Here is a 21,013-nt window from a genome sequence, read left to right as displayed (position 1 = left end):
GGCTAAAGGGACAATTGATTAAATAAATGAATGATGCCAACAAATATTCATTGAGCTCATGCTAAGTATCAGAAAAAGTATACTCACTCACCCCACCCCCAGGCACCCACAGCTCTTTTCTGCAAGAGCAATGAACAAGCAAATGGAGATGAGCTATTTCTGACAGAGGTTTATCTATGCATCCCGGAAGAATACTTTATACCCAGTAAATGCCCTGTTAATCCAGATCACTGAAGAAACAGATGGGATTATATGTACAAGGATACATAAGGGGAAACACCTTGTGAGGGAAAATAGGAAAGAAGCTGAAAAGGGCTAGGAAAGCCACTAGACCATGATGCCAGTCTGACTCTGAGTGATGGAGAGCAGGGAGAAAGGCTGGATGAAAGTCTCCTGGACTGCTATGCAGTCTGAGGAAGGTTGAAAAAAGCCATAGGAGTCCCATGGCTCCCAGGAACAGACCTGCCTTGATATTGTGCCCAGCTCAGTCACTGACTGAGAGCAGTCCATGGGAGGCATGATCTTGGTGCAAAATGATGATGAATTTCAGAGTGGAGCAGCTGGGGTCCCTGATCAATTACACCCCCCGTCGTTGGCAATCTGCAATGCATGACCACAACAGATACTCATATTTTTGCTTCATTGAATTGATGATTTTACCTGAAAGAGCCACATCCCTCTTCTTTTCTTACAATGTCCATTCTCACCATGACAGAAGAGGTTATAGATCTCAAGAGGTCAGCAACCCTAGGCATTCAATTTTACAGTCTGAAAATCCCCATTAAGAAGTCCATTAGGAAGCTTCCAGGAGCCACGCTTTTTACAACCTCAGAAAGTTCAGATCATCTGACGAATGAGCATTTCCATGGTATCACCAAGATTTGTTCTCTGAGAAATATAAGGGCGCAACAGAAGTAGATATATGTGTGACAGAGAAAGACAGACAGACACTGGCCTATTAAGAATTTGCTCTAGCTAAGCTTTCAATGTGAGTATTTCAGTACTTACCCTGTTTTGATTAAAGTGAAAAAACCAGAGATAATGCAGCCAAATTCACTTAATATCAAGTCACTAATATAAAATCTATTTCATGGATTTTTTTTCATCCAGACTCTAAGCAATTTGGCAAAATTGCAATACAACTAGCCAAATACTCACTGACATCAAAACACCATCAAGATTAGCACTAAGTAAAAAACAAAACAAAACAAAACATTGCTTTCTGAGACTAAAAATTACTTGCTATCAACTAAAGCAAACAAAACTTATTAAAACTCGACATTTTGTTCTTCTCTCAGTGTGTTGGGTAAACACAACAGAACCATTTGAGCAGACCAGAATAACAGTATAATTTCTGTAGAATTAAAGGGCTAAGAACTTACCCCTGCTTTCGTGATGTCATTTTCTTCTACTCTTATTTTTAGAAAACTCTATATACATTAATCTGGAAGAAGGAATCTAATTATATTTAAATGATGTTTTCTAGTAGTTTCTAGTAGGTTAAGCCAGACTTGCAAATGGCTTAGAAATAACAGGTTTAATAATATTTGCAAAAGGCCTATCTTTGACTGGAAAACTAGACCCATTTTGTGTTCATATCTCATCTTCCTACATAGCTATGGCAAGAAAAATAAATTTTGTTCAAGAAAAAGCCATTTGGCTATTTTCCTTAGATCTGCATGCTCAAGTCTAATTTGGTCCAACTCCAATGACTACAAGAAGCCAAAGGTAAATTTATACATATAGCTTATATCAGCTCTAAAAATTACCTTTTGTTCAAAATTCTGAATGAGAACAGGGAAAAACCTCCTCCTAATTGTATAATTCCTCTTCTTTAGCATTTTCTTCTTGAATATTCTTTCATTCAGCTATTCCTTCCACATTTGCTGATTATAATATGTCTATCATTCTGATAGGGTCTGTGGAGGAAATAAAATATGGGAAACACACCTTTACTCTCACAAGATGTTCAGTTTATTTGGAGAAATAAGACATATACATACATCCCTACAACACATAATGATATACAATCAGTGAAATGGAGGTTTAAGGCTAAGACAGAGAAATTTTGGCCCCAATTCTTGGGTAGCATTTAAGGTAGAGCTTGTGAAAGATGTGTCTGAGATGAAAGCAGACAAAGAATGTGCCAGAAAATGAGAAAACAATGAGACAGAGAGGGAAGTAAAAGGGACAGCATGACCAGTTTTGTTGAAAGCAAGGCCCATTTAGGGGAGTAGAGAGATATAAAACTGGAAAGGTAGAAAGGGCCAGACTGGAGAATTTTTAATACCAGCCAGAGAAGTCACTAAACACCAGCTGGGAAGGCAAAAAAGAATCACTAAAAGTTCTAACAGAGAAGTGATGTAAAAAAATTTTTAGGAAGCTGTTAATCTGGTGGGGATGTGCAGATTCCTAGAAGAGGCAAAAACAGAAACTAGAAGCCAGGAGGGTATCACGAGAATCAGAGCATGAAGCAAGGGGGCCAAGTTAGGATCACAGCAGTAAGAATGGAAAAGTGGGGTCTAAAGGAATAGCTACTAAAGAAGAATTGACAGGATATGCTCAAGCAAATGGATGACAATGGCAAGAGAGATAAACTTGAAGATGACCCCTGTGTAAGCCTGGGCAATGGAACTTGACTATGCAACCAACAAAAATAAAAATAGTGAAGACAGAAATGCTAGTGTGGATAGAAGGAATGTAGACGGAAAGTAAAAACACTAAGTTTAACCTTAATCATATGGAGTTTGTGGTGTGAATAGTATGCTTGTAGTCACTTGGTAGGGAATATGGCACTAGAGTTCAGGACACAGGTTATGGGCTTGTGATTGTAACTTAGGAGTGAGGGGGAAGATGATTCCACAGGCTCACAGAAGGCCATGGAAATAGACAATATGTCAAGAGAGGGGAGCAAGACAAGAACAGAAAAGAGAGTTCAAGATAGAACTTTGGGAAGTGTCTCCCCTTGCAGACGTATTTTCCTTTAATATGTTTGGGGAAGGCAGTCCCTGAAGTGTGATTGGCTCTCCATTATCATATTCTCCCCTCAGCTGCTCTCAGAACTACCTTGGGTTGCTTACACTGTTCTTCATCACTTGGACCTCTGTGTCTCCTGTTCTTCTTCAATAATTACACCTGGATATGGTGGTGATGGTGCAGAGATATCAGCATGTCTCCTTTCTGGGGTATCCTTTATTTATCCATAAAACCACTCAAACAAGGCTCTGGGGCATACTGAAAACTTTATTAGAGTTTTGGGAATAACTACAGGAAATGATATGAGGGAGAGAAGAAAACTTAAGTCTCCATGCTAAATAGATTGTCATATCCCAGAATCCTAGAGAAAAGAAAAAGCATTACTCCTTTCACAGTGTACATTTGACTTCTTAGTCTTGTTTTCATGACTTGAAACCTATCCTTCTATTTCTCTCATTAAACAAAAGCACATTTACCTTTTTCTTTTTCTGTGCAAATTTCACGCCTCTATTCTGGACCCAGTGGATTCTCTAACACTGGACCATAATGGAACACATGGAACTCAGGGAGCACAGGAAAATACTAGGACACTTCCCAGAATGTGAGCTAGTCAGTTTAGGATAACAATGCAGGTGGCTTCAGGATAACAGTCCACAGAGGGCTTTCCCACTACAAGTTCAGTCCCTGTTCAAGTATCTTCATGGTGGGAGGTGGGGATAGCCCTCTAAATTGCCCTACAGATAACATGAAAGCACAATCTCACAGGCCCTTTTCAGGGACAAACAATTTTTCTCAGAGACAATGTAGTCTAAATACACATTAAGGAAGAGAAACATTTTCCTAAAGGCAATATAACCTATAAAAATTTCCCCAGTTATTTGAAATAGCTTTTTAGATTGCTAAGCAGAATAATTTTTCCCATTTTTACTCCCCTATTCTAGGATGTGCCTATGGCCCACCTCTGAAACTCTTGGCTTTCTAACAATAGAACCATTTATCTTCCCCCAAAGACCTTGCAGAAACTCTGAAATTATAGTTGTCTTATAAGGAATTTGAGAGAAGTAGCCAGCTACAGTGGCAGAGGCATAATAGTCAGAAATGTAAAAGAATAAGGAAAATAGCAGTACAATTTAGGCCAAGAGAAAAAGAGATTTAGGGAGAAGTAGATCATAGTTTCATGTGCTCCAAAGAAATTAGCATAGAAGACAATGAGAAAAGTCATTGCCAACTTAGATGTCATTGGTGACCATCTACAAAAGAGTTTCAAGAGAATGGGTGGGGGTGGAGGAGAAACCATAGAAGTTTTCTCTTCAGGAAAGAATACCCATGTAAAGAAGGGGAAAAAGGACATGACAGCTTAAGACAGTAGGAGATTGGGGGTAAGGTTTTATTTAGGTGAGAAATCCCTGGAAAATGTTATAAACAGGAAAGATTTAAGACAGGCTTGTTTCTAGTTGATGAAGCATGGTGAGATGGAAATTAGAGGAGATAGAGGTAGAAAGCTGAAGCTATGTTAACAAGATTTGACTGATTTTATTTTGAGAAAGGAAGGAAGTAGACAAAAATATAGAAAGATACAAAAACAAATAAACAATCAAATAATTTAAAACAATACTGAGGTAGAGAGGAGGGCATTGAGAAAGATATGTTTCCTCAAATGAACAAAAAGCCAAACCATCTGTTGGGACTGAAGAAGTGAAGTTGGTTTGGAAGTCTGAAGGTTGTGGCAGAGAACTCAATGGCTCCTACATGGAATTTGAGAGGAAGCAACAAAAAGAGTAGAATAAAAAACCACCAGACTTCCTTTACAGATAATTTAGACCAAACTTTGCAATGAGTACAATTACAAAAGCTAACAAAATATAAAAATCAACTACTTGATGGTGATAAAGGCACTAAGAATTACCCTACTAGATTCAGGAGATAATCCAGAGAGGTACGCTTGATATTAGAATTCCTTTCCCCTTGGGTGTGTTTGCTACTTCCCGCAGAGACATCTGAGCAGTGCTTTTGCCAACCTTATGGAGTGAGAAGTATAAAAGTAGGATCCCAGAGACCCTGAAGATTAGGAAGGAGAAGGATCCCTAATGAATTTCCTGTGTTGTCAGTTGAGTCTCCACAGGACCATAGGAAAACTAGAAGCAAACTAAGACCACCAAAAATTGCAGCCCAGCTTCAAATCTTCTCAATTCCTGAAAGTGCATAATGTGATCCTGGATTGCTACATTTTTCTAGGAACCTGCTGGAAGCAAGTACAGATCTTCTTTTTTCTTTTTTAATTTTTTTAATGTTTATTTATTTTTGAGAGAGAGAAAGACAGCGGGAGCGGGTGAGTGGCAAAGAGAGAGGGAGACACAGAATCCGAAGCAGGCTCCAGGCTCTGAGCTGTCAGTACAGAGCCCAACGCAGGGTTCAAACTCACGAATTGTGAGATCATGACTTGAGCGAAGTCAGACACTTAACCCATTCAGTCACCCAGGTGCCCTGCAAGTATAGATCTTCTATGGGAAAAAAATAATGTTATTCTAGGCCTCAAATGTTTTCTACAAACAAGTATTCAAATATTGCTTCTAGCACACAATGAGAATAACCAGACATACCAAGTATCCATGGATGAATTAATGGTTAAACAAAATGTTTACTATTATGGAATATTATCTAGCCTTAAAAAGGAAGGAAATTCTAACACATTCTATAACATGGATGAAACTTGAGAACATTATAGTAAGTGAAATAAGCCGATCACAAAAAGACAAATGCTATATGATTCTACTTGTATAAGGTACCTGGAGTAGTCAAATTCATAGACACAGAAAGTAGAATGGTGGTTTCCAGGGGCTGACAGGAGAGGGGAAATAAAGAATCATTGCTTAATGGGTACAGAGTTGCATTTCTGCAAGACGGAAAGGTTCTGGAGATGGATGGTGTTGATGTTTGCACAACAATATAAATGTACTTAAAACTGCTGACTGTATGCTTAAAAATGGTTAAGACAGTCAATTTTTTGTTAGTGTGTTTTAATAAAATAAAAAATTTAGAGAAGTGAAGAAATTTCTAAATCAAAACAATGAGAGAGAAATGAAGACATTCTCAGATAATCAAAAGATAAGAGAGTTTGTTGCCACTAGACCTGTCCTACAAGCAATGCTAAAGGATGCAGGGCGCCTGGGTAGCTCGGTTGGTTAAGCATCTAACTCTTGATTTCAGCTTAGGTCATGATCTCATTGTTCATATGTTTTAGCCCTGCTTTGGGCTGAGTACTGACAGCATGGAGTCTGCTTGGGACTCTCTCTCTCTCCCTCTCTCTCTGTCCCTTCCCTGCTCACACTCTCTGTCTCTCAAAATAAATAAACAAACGTTTCTGTTAATAATAATAATAATAGTAATAATAATAATAATAATAAAAGAAATGCTAAAGGGTGTCCTCCTGGTTGAGCTGAAAAGAAACTAGACAGTTACTTGATGCTGTAAAAAGAAATAAAGATCTCTGGTGAAGGGGCACTTGGGTGGCTCAATCAGTTAACTGTCAGACTCTTAGTTTTGGCTCAGGTCATAATATCATGGTTCATGAGCCCTGCATGGGGTTCCTCACTGTCAGCACAGAGCCTACTTGGGATTTTCTCTCTCCCTCTCTCTCTCTGCCTCTCCTCCATTTATATACACATGCTCTCTCTCTCTCTCAAAATAAACAAATAACCTTAAAAAAAAAAGATCTCTGGTGAAGGTAAATACATAGATAATTATAAAATCTAGTATTATTGTAATTTTGGTATTAACTCCACTTTTTAAAAACATGGTTTAGGCGCACCTAGGTGGCTCAGTCAGTTAAGTGTCCGACTTGGCTCAGGTCATGATCTTGCAGTTCTGGGGTTCGAGCCCAGCATTAAGCTCTGTGCTGACAGCTCAGAGCCCGGAGCCTGCTTTAGAGTCTGTGTCTCCCTCTCTCTCTGCCTCTCCCCCCACCCCTCAAAAATAAACATTAAAACATTTTTAAGTAATAAAAAAATAAAAAATAAATTTAAAAAACATGGTTTAAAGGACAAACGCATAAAAAACATACTACTGGTCATGTACCATGTAAAGATGTAATCTGTGGCTTCTAATAATAGAAAGGGAGAAGGGAGCTACATACAAGTTTTGTGTGCTACTGAAGATAATTGTTATAAACTCAAATTAGGGTGCTATAACCTTAGGATGTTACATTAAATCCCTATAGTAACCAAAAAGAAAATAGGTATAGAATATACACATAAGGAAACGAGAAGGGACTCAAACACACAACAAAAATCAACTAAACACAAAAGAAGGCAGTGATAATGGAAGTGAGGGACAAAAAAAGCTATAATACCTAGAAAACAAATAGCAAAATGCCAAAACTAAGTAAGACCCTCCTTATCAGTAATTACTTTAAATGTAAATTGAGTAAGCTCTCCAATCAAAAGATAAAAACTGGCAGAAAAGGTTTCTAAAAATGGATTCAACTATATACATCTATAAGAGACTCACTTTAGATCCAAAGACACAAATAGATTGGGATACCTGGGTGGCTCAGTCAGTTAAGTGTCTGACTCTTAATCTTGGCTCAAGTCATGATCTCATGGTTCCTGGGATCGGGCCACATGCCGGGGTCTGTGCTGATGACAGCATGGAGCCTGCTTGGGATTCTCTCCCTTTCTTTTCCTCTCAAAATAAATAAATAAACATTAAAAATTTTTAAAAGAAAAACAAAGACATAAATACGTTGAAAGTGAAGGGACTGAAAAAGGTATTTCATACACAGATTAACCAAAAGAGAATTGGGGTAGCTATACTAATAACAGACAAAATTAACTTTAATTCCAAAAGATTAAAAGAGAAAAAGACAATATATAAAAACATTTTTAATACAGTAAGATAATATAACAATTAAAACATCTACACACCCAAGAGACTTTCAAAATTTATGAAGGAAAAACTGACAATTTAAGGAAGAAATAGTTTTACAATAATAGTTGGAGACATGAATGCCCTACTTTAAATAATGGACTGAACAACCAGAGAGAAAATAAGGGAGGATATAGAGGACTTGGACAACACATAAACCATCTAGACCTAACAGACATACAGAATATTCCATGCAACAACAGCAGAATACACACTCCTTCCAAGAACATGAGACATTCTCTAGGACAGACCACATGTTAGGCTACAAAACAATTCTCAGTAGGTTTAAAAAGGTACATATCATAGGGGTGCCTCGGTGGCTCAGTCGGTTAAGCCTCTGACTTTGGCTCAGGTCATGATCTCCCAGTTTGTGAGTTTGAGCCCTGCATTGAGCTGTCTGCTGTCAGCACAGAGCCTGACTCAGATCTTCTGCACCCCCCCTCTCTGCCCCTCCCCTGCTCGCTCACTCTCTCTCTCAAAAATAAATTAACATTAAAAAAAAGATAGATGTTATACACAGTATCTTCTTCAGCCACAATGGGATGAAGATAGAAATCAGTAACAGAAATAAAATTGGAAAATTCACAAGCATGTGGAAGCTAAACAACATTCTTAAACAACCAGTGGGTCAAGGAAGAAATCACAAGGGAAATTAGAAAATATTTAGAGACAAATGAGGATGAAAATAAAACATACCAAAACTTATGGGATGTAGCAAAAAGAGTACTCAGAAGGAAATTTATAGCAGTAAATGCCTACATTTTAAAAAGAGAGAGAGAGAAAGATCTCAAATCAATGGCTTAACCCTGCACCATAAGGAACTAAAAAAAGAAAAGAAAAATAAACCCAAGCTAATAGAAAGAAGGAAATAATAAGGATTAGAGCAGAGATAAACAAAATGCAGAACTAAAAAGCAGAAGAATCAAGGAAACCAAAAGTTGGTTCTTTAAAAATATCAACAAAATTGACAAACGTTAGTTAAACTGACTAAGAAAAAAAGAACAAGCTCAAGTAAAATTACAAATGAAATAGTGGACAGGACAACAAACACTACGTAAATAAAAAGGATTATAAGAAAATACTATGAACAATTGTATGCAAACAAATTGGGTAACCTAGATGAAAAGGACAAACTCTTAGAAACAACACAACTACCAAAACTGACTCAAGAATAAACAGAAATCTTAATAGGCCTATAACAAATACAAAGATTGAATCAGAAACCAAAAACCTTCCAACAAAGAAAAGTCCAGCACCAAACATTTAAAGGAGAATTAGCATAGATCCTTCTTAAACTCTCCCAGAAAATTAAAGAGGAGGCAACACTTTACTAATTCATTCTATGAGATCAGTGTAACCAAAGCATGACAAAGATACTACAAAAAAAGAAAATCATAGATCAATATTCCTAATGAATATAGGAAATCTATATTCAACAAAATATTCAATGAAATATTAGCCAAGTGAATTTGGCATTGTAGTAAAAGGATTTTACACTGTGAACAAATAGGAGTTGTCCCAGAATGCAAGGATGATTCCATATATGAAAACCAATCAATGTAACACTATATTAATAGAATGAAGGAGAAAAAACTACAAGATTATCTCAATGTAGAAAAAGCATTTGGAAAAATTCAATACACCTTCATGATAAAAACACACAGTACACTAACAGAAAGCAACCTCCTTAATATGATAAAGACCATGTAGGAAAAACCCACAACCCATCATACCCAATAGTGAAAGAGTGAAAGTATTCCCCCTAAGATCAGGAACAAGATAAGGATGCTCACTTTCATCACTATTATTCAATATCACTCTGCAAGTCTTAGCCAGAATAATTAGGCAAGACAAGGAAATAAAAGATATGCAAATTAGAAAAGAAGTAAAATTATCTTTCTTCTAAGATGATGTGATATTATATGTAGAAAACTCTAAAGATTCAAAAAACTTTTTAGAGCTAATAAACAAATTCAGCAAAATTGCAGACTGCACCATCAACACTCAAAAATCAGTTTTATTTCCTTATTCTGGTAATAAATATAACAGAAATTTTAAAAACAATTCTACTTACAAAGACCTAAAAAGAATAAGACACTTACAAATTAGCTTAACCAAGGAGATGAAAGACTTGTACATTGAAAACTATGAAACAAAGCTGAAAGAAATTAAAAGAGATGTAAATAAAAGGAAAAGATATTTCTTGTCCATGAATTAGAAGACTTAATACTGTGAGGATGACAATACCCATAGTGATATACAAACTCAATGCAATCTCTATCATAACCCCAATGATATTTTTTGTAAAAATGGAAAAGTAGATTCTAAAATTCACATGGAATTTCAAGAGCTCTGAGTAGCCAAAACAAGCTTGAAAGAGAACAAAGTTGGAAGACTCACTTTCTAATGTCAAAATGCACTACAAAGCTATGGTAATCAAAACAGTATGGTTGGTACTGGCATAAGGACAGATATAGACAAATAGAATAGAATTGAAGAATATAGAAATAAAATCTTTTATTCAATGGAGGCAAAAGGTAGTTTTTTCAACAAATGGTTCCAGGAAGACTGGATATCCACATTCAGAAGAATCAGTTGGAACCTTCCTTTAGACTATATACAAAAATTAATTCAAAATGGATCACAGACCTAAATTTAAGAGCTAAAACTCTTAAAAGTAAACATAAGAATAAATCTTCCTTGGATTTGACAATGCTTTCTTAAGTATGAAACCAAAAGCACAGGTAGGGGTGCCTGGCTGGCTCCATCAGTAGAGCATGTGACTCTCTCTCTCTCTCTCTTTTTTTTTTTTTTTTTGTAAATTTTATTCTTTTTTTTTTTTTGAGAGAGAGCATTAGAGAGAGGCAGGGAGAGAGAGAATCCCAAGCAGGCTTTGCGCTGTCAGCCCAGAGCCCAACGTGAGGCCTGAACCCACAAACTGTGAGATCATGACCTAAGCCAAAACCAAGAGTTGGAGGCTCAACCAACTGAGCCAGCCGGGTGCCCCAATGTGACTCTTGATCTTGGCGTCATGAGCTCAAGCCTTACATTGGGCATGGAGCCTACTTAAAATAAAAACAAAAAAACACAAAAGCACAGGCAACAAGAGAGAAAATAGAGAAACTGGACATCGTAAAAATTAAAAACTTTTGTGCATCAAAGAACACTATTAATAATGAAAGACAAGAAACAGAATGGTAGTAAATATTTGCAAAGCATATATGTGATAAGGACTTAATATCCAGAAGATAATAAATAACTCTTACAACTCAAAAACAAAAAAATAATCAACCCAATTTTAAAATGGGCCAAAAATATATACAAATGGCCAATAAATGCATGAAAAGATGCTCAACATCATTAGTCATTAGGGAAATGCAAATCAAAACCATAATGAGGTACCACTTCACACCTACCATAATGGCTATGATAAAAAACAAAATAAGAAAATAAAAAGTGTTGCCAAAGATGTGGAAGAATTGGAACACTTGTACATTATTGGTGGGAATGTAAAATGGTACAGCAGCTCTGGAAAACAGCTTGGTGGTTCCTCAAAAAGTTAAACACAGAATTACCATGTGATCTACCATATAATTCCACTCCTATATATACCCCAAAGAATTGAAAACAGTGACTCAGGTTCTTGTTCATTAATGTTCATAGCAGTACTGTTTATATTAGCCAAAAAGTGGAAATAATCCAAGTGTCCTTCAACAAGTGAATGAATGTTTTATATTTAGATTTCTCTAAAGAAATAATGGGAGATGATAGATAGATAACAGATAGATGGATACAGAGATACACAAATATAAAGAGATTTATTATAAGGTATTGGCTCACATGATTACGGAGGCTGAGAAGTCCCATAATCTACTATATGCAAAGCTAAAGACCCAAGGAAGCTGGTGGTGTAGTTCAAAGATCTGAGAGCTGGAGAGCCAATGGTATAGATTCTAGTTCAAGTCTGAAGGCCTGAGAACCAGGAGTGCTAAAGGAAAGAGACCAATATCCCAGCCAGCTTAATCAGTCAAGCAGAGAGCAAATTCAGCCTTCCACTGGCCTTTTGTTCTAGTTTGGCTTTCAACAGACTTGATGATGCCCACTTACACTGGGGAATGCCATCTGCTTTACTCAGTCCATCAGTTCAAATGCTAATCTCCTCAAGAAACACCCTCACAGACACACCCAGACACCATCAGCTATCTGGGCATCCATGGCACAGTCAAATTGACATATATAACTAACCATTACAAAATATGACATATACATGCAATGGATGTTATTCAGTCATTAAAAAAAAATGAAGTTCTGTTCTTTCCCTGCCACCATGGAGTCATACCTGGAGGTGGAGGCCCAGGTGCACCAAGATTCGGCTCCACCCGTAACCCATGACCATGGTTGAGGAAAGCATTACTGCTGGAAGTGTAATGGATGTTAATACTTTTTTACAAGAGGTGCTGAAGACTGCCTTCATCCATGATGGCCTACCACATGGAATTTGTGAAGCTGCCAAAGCCTTAAACAAGCACCAAATCCATCCTTGTGTGTTGCATTCATGTGTGATGAGCCTATGTATGTCAGGTTGGTGAGGCCCTTCGTGCTGAACACCAAATCAACCTAATTAAGGTTGATGAGAACAAGAAACTAGGGTAATGCATAGGCCTCTATAAAATGCACAGGCCTCTATAAAACTGACACAGAGAGTAAACCCTGCAAAAGTGGTTGGTTGCTATTGTGTGGTGATTAAAGTCTATGGCAAAGAGTCTCAGGCCAAGAATGTCATCAAGGAATACTTCCAATACAAGAAATAAACAAGTAAAAAATGTGGTCCTTGTTCCTCAAAAAAACCAAAAACCAAAAAACAACAACAACAACAAAAATGGAGTTCTATAACATAGTGAAACTTGAAAATATTAAGCTAGGTGTAGTGGTCCAGACACAAAAGGACAAATATGTAATTCTACTTATGTGAAATACCTAGAATAGGAAAATTCAGAGAAAATAGATTAGAAGTTGTCAGATGCTGGGCAGAGGTGGAATGGGGAGTTATTACTTAAGGGGCACAGAATTTCTCTTTGGGCTGATGAAAAAAATTGGAACAGTGGTAATGGCGTATATGTAATTAATGATACTGAATTGGTACACTTAAAAATTACAAAAATGTACAAAAACATGGCAAATTTTAAGTTACTTATTTTATTCAATAAACAATTGATTAGTGTCCTTGACTACATTCATAGTAAAGAAAAACCATATGATTGTTTCAATGGGAAAATCCTTTGATAAAATTCAAAACCCATTCACGAAAAATACTTTTAGCAACCTAGAAATAGAAGGGAATTTCCTTAATCTGATCAAGGGTATTGTGCCAGTTATCGATTTATTGCCTTTCAGCTCCAAATTCACTCTTCAGTACCTGCTCTATGATGGACAGGATTCTTGAAGCACTCACTATTCCTTCATACCAAGTATGTGGAACTTTGCCAAAAGGGGGTGCTGAAGTGACACTGCAAGAGAAAGATGGCTTCTCTTTCTGACTCCAAAGTACAGTGTTTTACTTTTTCTTGCTCCTGCTGCACACTGGTCAGAGGTGTGAGTGGGTGGGCACATTTGGGGTGCTCTGATCCAGCTCTGTGCACAGAGCATGTAGTCCTCAGTAATCTTGCAGCCTCAGTCCAGGTCCAGTAATGGCCTTCCCATGGCCTTTCCAAGATCCTGGCCTCACACAGTAGAAACCTAACTCTTTCTACACCAGCCTTGAATGGCCTAAGTCCTAAAAGATTGTTTCCTGTTTGCCTCTCAACCATGGCCCTGTGCTAGCCTGAGCAACCCTGAAAACTTTTCCACCATGCAGAGTGCTGCAACCACATGACTTACAATGAGGGCTGGGAAGGAAGCCTTGGGAAGGAAGCTCCATTTCCAAGTTTGTATTTCCTTGGATACTCTCCTTCAGCCCTGGCTGTCCTTTAACATTATCTCTGCATTTTCATAGTTACCCTCCTATCATGGTTAAATAATTCTTTGTTGAACTTTCCCTGTTTCCCTGGTTTCTCATTGGGACTGACTAGATGCAGAGTGATACAAATACTTACAAAATATCTATGTTAAATATCATACTTAATGGTTAATATTGAAAAACTCCCCTTTGAGATCAAGAACAAAACAAGAAGGCCTGCTATCACCACTTTTATGCCACATTGTACTAGCCATTGTAATAAGATAAGAAAAAAAGGCATATGGATTAGAAAGGAAGAAAGCAAATTTTTATTATTCATAGATTCTAATGATAACATACATTTAAAAGTCCAAAATGATCTATTCAACTTTAGACCTAACATATGTGATTAACTGGATACAAAATCAACATACAAAAATCTATTACATTGTTATTTACATGATGATATAATTATGTGTAATTATTAATACAATTATATTTCTAATATAATTAGGAATATAATATATAAGAAAAAGAAACTTTAAAAATACCATTAACAAAAAACATAAATATATGAAATGCTTAGCAATAAATATAACAAAAGATGTGCAAAAAACTGTAAGACATTATTGTGAAAAATTGAAGAGATCTCAAAAAATGGGTAGATATACAAGTTAATGAAATAATAGGCTCAATATTGTGAAGATGCCAATTCTTCCCTGAAACTTATGTTTAGATTCAAGACAATTATAATAAAAATTCTTACAGGTTTTTTTTTTTTTTTGTATAGGAAACTGACAACCTTATTTTTAACATTTATATGGAAATGAAAAGGTTGGTAAAGAGCTTTCTTCTATGAAGAAGAAAAACAAGCAAGGAAGACTTGCTCTACCAAGTATCCAGACTTATTATAAAGGTACAATAATTAAAATAGTATGGCACTGACATAAACACAGAGGTGAATGGAACAGTATAAAGAACCCTAAACCAGACTCATGCATACATGAACATGACAAGTTTGTCACTGGAGAGAGTGGGTGAACCATAGCATTTCAAATATATTGTCCTGGAAAAACGGGATATCCATGTGGGAAAAAAAAGAAACTTGGCCCCTATCTCACTCCATATAAAAACCAATTTCAGATAAATTACAGATTTAAACGTGAAAGGCAAATAGTAGTCAAAATGAATATTTAATAATAATAATAATAGTAATAAAACTTCTATAAAAATACAAGAAAATATCTCATGACCTCAAGACAGGGGAACATTTCTTACACAGCTATAGAAAACAATAACCAAAAGATTAATAAACAAGACCACATGAAAATAAGAACTTCTGTGTATATCAAAAGATGCTGTTCAACCAACCCAAAAGGACTCCTACAAACTCAGAAACAAAAGACAGACAAATGAGAAGAAAACAAGGAAAACCACTTAACAAAAGAGAATATCCATGGCCCCAAAACATAGGAAATAGGGCTCTACTTTATTAGTACTTAGAGAAATGAAAATTAAAAATACATTGAGATATGGGCACCTCAGTGGCTCAGTCAGTTAAGCATCTGACTTTGGCTCAGATCATGATCTCACAGTTCATGAGTTCAAGCCCCACACTGGGCTCTGTGCTGACAGTTCAGAGCCTGGGCCTGCTTTGGATTCTGCCTCTCCCTCGCTCTCTGCCTTTCCCCCATTAGCACTCTCTCTCTCTCAAAAATAAATAAACATTTAAAAAAAATTTTTTTTAAACACTGAGATAACACTATACTGACAACACCAAATGTAAGTGTAGATATGAACCCTGAACCTTCATTCACTGCTGGGAATGGTGGATGTATGTAAATTGCAATAACAAAAATTGGGAGCTAGTTGATTCTCTTTCCCCTATTCCATGATTCAGAATTCCACTCCTCAGTGGAATTCCTAACAAAAATACATGCACATAGGCACCAAAAGACATGTACAGGAATAACCACAGCAGCACTGTTCAACATAACCCCAAACTGAGAACACAAGTATCCAACAATTACATAAAGGATAAAGAAATTATGCAGGCCGGTGGGGAGCAATGAGTGAAGGGAATGATAAGGTACAAACTTCCAGTTATAAAATTAGTAAGTCATGGGGATGTAATGTACAGCATGTTACCTATAGTAATACTGTATTGCATATTTGAAAGTTGCCAAGAGAGTAAATCTTGAAGGTCCTCATCACAAGAAAAAAAAGAAAAATTTTTTCATGGCTAAGTATGGTAATGAATGTTAACTAGACTTGCTGTGGTGATCATTTCACATTGTATTCAAATATCAAATCATTATGTTGTACACCTGAAACTAATATAATGTTATATGTCAATTAGTCAATTATACCTTAATAAAAATAATTTAAAAATATGGTATATTTATACAATGAAATAATACACAACGCTGAGAATGAATGCACTATAGCTTCATGCAATGACATGAATTTCATACACATAATAAGTCAAAGAAGCCAAATACACACAATACATATACTATATAATTCCATCTATGTGAAGTTCAGAAAATGAGAAAAACTAAATTATAGTGTTTAATAGTACATGTTTAAGTTGTTAAAGCATGAAGAAAGGTTAGGAAATTATTATTATGACCTTTAGGATAGTGCTTACTATCCTTTGCAGAAAAAGACAAAGTACTAGTGATCAGGAGGGGCGTGAGAAAGACTTCAGGGGTGTTGAAACATTCTAGTTTTTGACCCAGGTGATGATCAGTTGGAGGTTAACTCTGTAAAAATTCATTGAGCTGTATATTCTTTGTAAATGTTTGTAATATTTAATTTTTTGAAGATTTAACAGAACAAATGACTGCCTGGCAGCACTGAGGACGCAGTAGACAACATCACATTTTAATAAGTCCCAAATGTAGGTACTCACAGTGTGTAGGAGGCTGAGAGTGAGAGATGTGGAGAAGGAAGAAGGTAATGACCCAGGATGGGGTCTGGTTTGTCAGGACTCTTGAGGGCTGGCAGGGAGGAGTGGGGAAGGGAAATCACACATCCTTAAAATTGCAGTTCCTGAGGCAGACATTCAGGCAGACATAAACCCAATTCATTAAATGCCCTAGGAGAATACAAAGACAAAAGACCAAAGATCACAGTGAGGGAGAAGAGTAAGTTCATAGATGTGAGAGTCTGGAAGAAGTAAAGTATATTAGACACAGAAGGACAGCTTCAGTGAACACTGCAGTAAAATGTAGTATATTGATACCATGTGCACAGAAGCGAGGATCTTTTAGCCTAGTATTCATTCATTCATTCATTCATTCATTCATTCATTCAACAAGTATTTATTATCAGGAACTATTCTAGTTGCCATAGAGAATGCAAGAGGGTATAAGACAGTTCTTCTCTTTAGTTTTAACTAAGATAAAACATATCCTCGTGAACATTTAAGTTACTGTTCAAGATTCCACTGCCCAAAGGATAAAGCCCCAACTCACGCCCACACATGGCATACAAGCTCCACCTCATTTTGACCCCTTGCCAGTGGCATTTCCCCCATGGGTCTCTGCTCTTCCCCAGAGAAGCTCATCTTCACTATTTCTGTGACCGTAACAGAGGCCCAGTTCTATGCACTTTATACCTATTCATTCTCACAATGACTTTAAGAGGTCAATACCAATATTATTCACATTATTGTTCAGGTGAGGTAACAAGCCAAGAGAGGTTAAGTAACTTTTCACATTCATAATAGCTTGTAGGTGCTGGGGCCAGGACTCCAACCCTGAAAGCCTGGCCCCAGGGAACGTGCTCTCCACAACTACAGCTGAGCCACAGCCATCTTTCTCTGCCCCATGACAAATCCAAACTTTTTCATCTCTCTGTAGGTTTGGATTTTCTCCCTGTTGTCTTCCCCACAAACTCAGCAAGAAGGCTGCCACCTCTGTGCACCCTTCCACGGCCACCTCCTCAGGGCCAATCTCTACCTTCCTCCTCCATGCCCTCAACTTTCATGGGCCCCTCCTAACATGTCCCTAGATGTCCTCAAGGGAGGAAGCTTGCCTTGTTTTTTGATATGCCTTCTCCAGAATCGTTCACACATGAAATTACAGGCAATGCTGAATTGGATCCAAAGAAAAACGTAAATCCTAAATAAGTGGTGCCAATTTGAGTCACTAAGGTTAGAAGAAAGAAAGGCCCATGCAGTCTGAGGTAGCCCAGGGAAGTCTTATGAAAGGGGTAGTCCTTGGTTAGACCTTAAGGGATGAGCAAACTGTGTATCACTGAAGATGATCAAGAGGGTGACCAGGGTGGGAAAGAGTATGTGCACAGGCCTGGTGACTCCAAAGCACAGGGTATCTTTAGAAGTCCATCTTTAAACCAAACTTCACAGAGCATAGGCTGCAGGCAAAACAATCAGAGATCAAGAGGCAAGAATATTAAAGTACCAATACAAATACCTACCCTAGGAACCCTCAAAAAGTCCTTCTTAAGTAAATCTAGAAAACCAGAATACTTCAGAGTATAAGAGACCTGGTGGAAAAAAAAGATTAATCACATTTAGAGTTTTTCAATACTTTTTATTGGATAATATGGTACACAACTGATTGCAGGGTTGGAACTGCTCTGAATTTGGAACTGTTTTGAATAAATCAGTATTGGGGTGCCTGGATGGCTCAGTCAGTTGAACGTCTGACTCTTAATTTTGGCTCAGGTCCTAATCTCATGATTTCTGGGATCGAGCCTCACATCAGGCTCTGTGCTGACAGCGCAGAGCCTGCTTGGGATTCTCTCTCTCCCTGTCTCTCTGCCCATCCCTCTCTCTTTTCTCACAAAAATAGATAAACTTTAAAGATCAATCAACCAACCAGTCAGTATAGGTATACGGAGATTTTACTGCATTTTCTTTGCAACCAGGCCATCTGAGTTTTTGCCATCAATCAGGGCCCGGCCTGAGATTGAAATGATGCCCATACAACGCCCATCTATGCCAGCAGCAATCTCCTCTCCAAGCTTCTCATAGTTATGGTACATCCAGTCCTGCCACTTGCAGGCTTCTGACATGAAAGGGGGCACTGGCCATACAAAAGAGATATTTCTTGAGGGAGGCATAGTGTGGATTTCTATGTAGTCTCTTTTTTGGGGTACCTGGAAATATATGCTACCAGGTTAAGGTTACCGATGGAATGTCTTTGCAAACCAGACTGAACAAACTAGGAGGATGAGCTCTACTATCCAGATTGTACCTCTTGTCCTGCTTAATCTTTGCTCTTCTTATCATCTTTCTTCTAGGGGAATGAGAGGAATATAAAGAATATATAAATATTCTTTTCAACAGATGTCTACAAAGGAAAGAAAACCTCTCCATTATTCTTCAGAAGACCCCAGACCCATCAGAACTTCCTTGAGGTGTGGAGAGAGGCCCCTTGCCTCCACCTGCCTGGCCTATCACTAAAAGAGAATCAAATATAGGTAGTAAGCCTGTCATCACGTGAGAAAACCTTTCCTTTTACTTCTACATATTTGCCTTAGATTATTCACAAATAAAAGTTACACACATTTCATTGGCACTACTACATCTACAAATCACCTTGATCTCATTTAAATTCATTTTGCAAATGGGCAAACATTGTTCCATGACTTTTACTGATTGCCCAAGATTGCAAAGTTACTAAGAAATAGTGCCAGGCCCATGTCTAGGACTTCAGGGTCCAACTTTGTCCCACCTCATAGCAAACACATTAAAACATATTCCCATCCCACAGAACATATAGATTTTTGCTGTATAATTTTTATAATTCCAGTTTGGAGTTTCCTTATAACTTACAAATGTTTTCTCGTGATCCAAACTGTTAACATTTTTATGTAATCATATAGGGCTTGAGTTGAGTAGTAGCTGACTCATTGATATCATGTTACATTTTGCAGACTCTTAATTAAATATTTATTTCAATTTCAGTGTTTAATCCTCATGTTTAGGAGCCAATTTATTTTTTTCCAGGTCTGAAATATTGTCATGGGTCCTCGAAAGGTCACAGGCCCTGAGCACTAAGCCAAGAATGCCTCATGGCAGAAAGAGCTCCCAGCACAGGGGTGTGATGTGAGCAAAGGTTTAGAGGCTGGAATATAGAAGGCAGGTAAAGGTGGCTGTCACAGATTCAGCTGGCTGGAACAGAAAGGACAGAATCTGGTCTGTCTCTGGCCTTCCATTAGCAAGGTCTAGCTTGTGGATCTCTGGGACAATATGCTGCCGGCACTCTGGAGCAGGCTATTCTTTTATGTTAAACCATACTATTAATCCACAGAGTTAAGCAGCATCCAGAAAAACTTCAAAGATGATCAAAGGAAGAGTTTATTCTATATGTTAGTAGAGTCCTCCCCAAAACAAATCTCATAGGATTCAGGGATACTGGTTCTGACTGACCTCATCACCAAAAACCCCCAACTCCAGAGAGAGCTGGGATTGGAGAGGAACTCTAGAGAGAGCAAAAGGGACCCCCACTACCACTCCACCCCGCCTTCTGTTGCCATGGGGACATGCAGAACCCTTCCACCAAGCAAGCCTGGGATTAAAACCATTCCTATTGAACCTCCTGCTGGGTGGCAGGAGGCAACATATTCCCAATAATTCTAAGTTGAGTTTTTGTAAAATGCATTTTAAATGCACAAGCCAGGGAAATCTAACTTCTTACAGGTGTAGTGCACTGCTCCAAATCCTTTTTAAAAAAAGAAAGAAATTTTCAATACTATAAGCAGTCACTCTTTTTGGATGTCCATATTTTTGCGTTCTGCAGAGTTTTATTAAATTAGGACACATTACCACAGTACTTGCTGAAAACATATTGCATCAGGCCTTGGAATTTAGAGAGAAAAATGAGTTGTTGTTTGTACCATGCCATTTTTCTTCAGTAATTGAAACAAATTTGAAGATGTGGAGAAACCTGGGGATTCTGGAGAAGCTCTTCACTCATCTACTTCTCTAGTTGCCATGGAGAACAACAGTTTTAAAGGCATCTTTAAATAAAGTCAGCCCTGAGCAGAAACCTCTCTTCTTGAGTGAGGCAAAATACTAAGGGGGTGGGAGAGAGGTCTCTTTGCTGCTCTAAACGGCAAGTAATCTGAGGAAGATATAAGTGAGCCTTGTGTTTATTCAGAAGACACATTCATGTAGGAGACAGCAAGCAGTTCTGGGGCCATGCA

At 37.6% G+C, this 21,013-nt stretch overlaps 1 protein-coding gene and 1 pseudogene across 12 annotated transcripts in view; one reads left to right on the top strand and one right to left on the bottom strand.

Moving 5' to 3' along the window:
* Positions 1–21,013, bottom strand: part of RFX8 (regulatory factor X8) — a 258,871-nt gene that overhangs the window by 159,975 nt on the left and 77,883 nt on the right. For 6 of the 12 annotated variants that reach the window (XM_042931959.1, XM_042931951.1, XM_042931953.1 and 3 more), the window contains one exon: positions 1,770–1,919. The exons of 1 other annotated variant lie outside the window; for it this stretch is intronic. The gene's annotated coding sequence lies outside the window, so the exon portion shown is untranslated. Of the gene's footprint in view, positions 1–1,769; positions 1,920–7,515; positions 7,536–18,277; positions 18,347–19,059; positions 19,235–21,013 lie in introns of those variants that run through there. 5 more of the 12 variants (XM_042931952.1, XM_042931955.1, XM_042931956.1 and 2 more) reach the window with 3 other exon arrangements.
* Positions 12,122–12,710, top strand: LOC122215933 (annotated as a pseudogene).

The sequence above is a fragment of the Panthera leo genome, chromosome A3 (genome assembly GCF_018350215.1).
Source record: "Panthera leo isolate Ple1 chromosome A3, P.leo_Ple1_pat1.1, whole genome shotgun sequence".
Lineage (NCBI taxonomy): Eukaryota > Metazoa > Chordata > Mammalia > Carnivora > Felidae > Panthera > Panthera leo.
This window is presented reverse-complemented; position numbering and strand designations above follow the sequence as displayed.